The following is a 3,758-nucleotide window of genomic DNA, read 5'->3' on the forward strand; positions in this document are numbered from 1 at the left end:
CATGATCTCACGGTTCTTGGGATCAAGACCCATCCTGAGCTCTGCAACGATGGGGGGTGCGGGGGGGGTCTGCTTGGGATTTTCTCCCTCTCTCCCTGCCCTTATCCCACTTAAGCTCTTTCTCTCTCTCAAAATAAATAAATAAACTTAAAAAAATAAAAAATGAAAATATGTCTTAAGAAGGCTGAATGTCATCACAGCATTGTGTTGCATCACGTTGGCTAAGAAATAACTCTAGCTCTCCCAATTATAGATACATCCTATTAAACAAGTAACTTGAGTTTTCTAAGTCCCAGTTTTTTAATCTGTAAAGTGGGGATGAAACTTATCTTGCAAGGTTTTTTTGAAAGAGTCAGATAATAAATGTAAGTTATCATAATGCATGACCTGTTAAATACTAAAATGTCACTCACCTTCTCTTCTGGTAGCCAAAATCTACATAGCTGTGTTGGTTATGCATCATTTTGAATTAGTAATTATAAATTAAATAAAAGTATATATATTCATTTCAACAAAGCAATATATCATCTTTTGCAAAAAAGGAAAAGCTACCATCTTGATGTGAATATTTTAAATTTTTTATGTTTTTATTTTATTTTTTGAGAGGGACAGAATGTGAGCAGGGGAAGGGCAGAGAGAGGGAGACACAAAACCTGAATCAGGCTCCAGGTTCTGAGCTGTAGGCACAGAGCCTGATGTGGGGCTCAAACTCACAGATTGTGATATCATGACCTGAGCTGAAGTCAGATGCTAAACCGATTGAGCCACCCAGGCACCCCTTGATGTGAATACTCTAAGAGCCAGCAAATCTAAGACTCAGATGATGCCTTGTTGACTGTGAAATTACACCTACTACCCTCCTAGGGTTCATCCTTAACTTTCTTAACTTTAAAGCTACCCCAATTAATACAGCTCTCTAAAAAATTTTTTGTTAAAAAAATAAATCCAATGGAAAATAAAGTAGTAGGAAACTTAGGAATAAAGTTGAAAGGAGACAAAAGACTGAGAGGAAACAATGAAATCAATCATAATTAACATTTTGCTTGCTTTTCCCTGAGAAAAATTACCTAGATAATAGCTACTTGTTTTGGTGTGAGAAGAAATGTGTGGGGTTTTTTGTTGTTGTTTCTATACTTGGATTTTAATTCTCTTTTGATATAAAACTATGGAACACTCTGATAATCTATACCATATTAGTAAGTATAAGAGAAAACAGGTTAAACAGTATTTATAGACTGTACCAATAAACCCTACAACAAGCATTAAATGTGTTTAAAAAGTTGGTATTAATTCATAACCTGCAACTGTCAAGTGTGTATGACTTAAAGGTTAAAAGTCCACATTTTAAATAGTCTTCTCAATTATAAACCCAGATTTTCTGTAGGCTTCACAAACCAGATCAACAGCTAGAATATGTAAGAGTCAAGGAATAAATAATATACATATATATTTATACACACACATATATATATTATATGTGTATATATGACATATACATATAAAATACATACATATCAGGGCGCATGGGTGTCTCAGTTGATTAGGTGTCTGACTTCAGTTCACGTCATGATCTCTGGTCTGTGGGTTTGAACCTTGCATTGGACTCTATGCTGACAGCTGGGAGCCTGGAGCCTGGAGATTCTGTGTCACCCTCTCTCTCTGCCCCTCCCCCACTCACACTCTGTCTCTCTCTTTCAAAAATAAATAAATATGAAAACACACACACATATATCAGTTATATTACCTAATAAAACCATATTCTGTTAAAACACCTATGGACTTACTTCAAAAATTTAATCAAATATATCAATGTGTTTTCCAATGTTGATAGAGTGATTCAGGTTTTTCACTTTCACAGATTCCAGACTGAGCTGCCAGATGCTGAAATTCTCCTTATGGGTTAAAAGTTTATTTCACATCTAAATTTTTCCTGTTTAATGGTAAATATTTGCTGAAAGTTGGTTGAGCACATAACAGCTTAGGAGTTGGAAGAGTTTGGTTTGCACAGGCTACAACATCTAATCTGTTATGTGTGGTCACTCATTAACTTATCTTTAATAACTACCAACACCAGAATCTTTTTTTTTACAACTTTTATCAATAAAGTAACTAATCTATAGTTATCATGCTATAAATTTATTTGGTCAGCATTGAATTGCACCATTCTGTTATTTCTTTTCCAGAAAGCTTTGGTGGAGGAACTATTGAGATCTGGTATTCTAGCTTCACTGAATCTCCCTCAAAAACCTTTTTGCTTTGTTGTCTAAAGGTGAAAGTTGGTGCTCTTCTCTGTTCTTTTGCAAGGACGCTCACCAGCACAGTAAATGTGACTTCTCCTGTTCGGCTCAAGGCAGCACATGCAAAAACCCTGCATCTGAAGCTCTCATCACTTCAAAGTTGAATGAATGATAACACTTCTCAGACATCATCATTTTGTGAAAATCATCTGATTAAACTGGTCTTCCATTTATACAGAATGACATATTAGGAGCTGGTGGTCCACTCTCTACAAAGTTCATGCTGCAGAATCTCCCAATTCAGTCAACATGTTCTCTCACACTTGAATAAAATATGGTGGGTAAGATTTCTTCTGGATTGAATCCTGATCATTCACGTATCCCTTCGAAAATGATCTACTTCTTACTTGTGACATTGGAACTTATAGTCGTGTGTGTTTGAAATTGTGCTCTCTATCATTTTGAGCTTGAAACACAGCAACTACATTCTGTGATTCTAGTAATCTGCAATCTATCTTCTCATATGTTAGCCATTGACTTCCATTATGAAGAACGCTGTCTTCACATTTCAGCTTTCTCTCCAAATCTTGACTCAAAGCTTTTCTTTTGATCCTGGTATTTCATTGTTGGGAGTTCTTGATATGGTCCTAGAATTTGCAGTTTGGGATGGCTTAGCATTTACAGGTTGGCCACTATAGGGTTGTTGATTGTTGGAGTCCACAGTGGAAAGGATTTACTGCTGCTGTAATCAGACTGTGGTGGCAATATGGAGCCCAGGAAGCTGGCTGTGGACTGGTAATAGGTGGCTATAACCCTTTGGCTCTGGTTGGAACCAGAAAGTTGTTGAAGAGATGAAGAGAAAGCAGAGGTGGACATGGTGGTGTGAGAATTCACTGTTGAAGAGGCAGAACGTCTTTGCTCTGTGCATGGGTTAAGCTACATAACAGAAGACTATTTGGTCTGGCTAGAAGATCTAGAAGCTTCAACAAAATGTGTTTTTATATGCATTACCTTTCCTGCAAATTGTAATATTAATTAAACAAAATGTAAGCAAAAATCATTTTAAAAACAACAAAGATGGTCTTTAAGATAAGACTTGAAGTCAAGTGTTTGACAGAGCTTATTATTAAAATATAATTTAAAATAATAACTTGAGTGTGGATAAGTATGCATTAAATTCCATAAATTCTTTGTTTTACAGACTATAATTTGGGAGTGATAATAGTTTCCATTTTATTTGAGTTTGTAAATATTGTGATGGATGTTTTAATTTATAAATGCCCAAGGCCTCCTTGAAATATATTTATTTTAAAACTGTTCCAATTATTTATTTTGTCATATGCTCATAGGTGAAAACAGATCAGTAATATGAAGAAGAGATCAGTTGTCAGAAGAGGTTAATTTAAACCAAAAGTTTTCTGTTTATAAGTCTGTTTTTTAAAAAAAAGTTTTACCTGTTTTGTGTGTGTGTGTGTGTGTGTGTGTGTGTGTGTGTGTATGATGTAGTGAGGAAAAAATCGT

General features: G+C 35.3%; 1 pseudogene; it reads right to left on the reverse strand.

The window, feature by feature from the left end:
• Positions 1 to 1,806: 1,806 nt before the first annotated feature.
• Positions 1,807 to 3,245, reverse strand: LOC125164512 (myotilin-like; annotated as a pseudogene).
• Positions 3,246 to 3,758: the final 513 nt, after the last annotated feature.

Source organism: Prionailurus viverrinus, chromosome A1, assembly GCF_022837055.1.
Source record: "Prionailurus viverrinus isolate Anna chromosome A1, UM_Priviv_1.0, whole genome shotgun sequence".
Classification (NCBI taxonomy): Eukaryota; Metazoa; Chordata; class Mammalia; order Carnivora; family Felidae; genus Prionailurus; species Prionailurus viverrinus.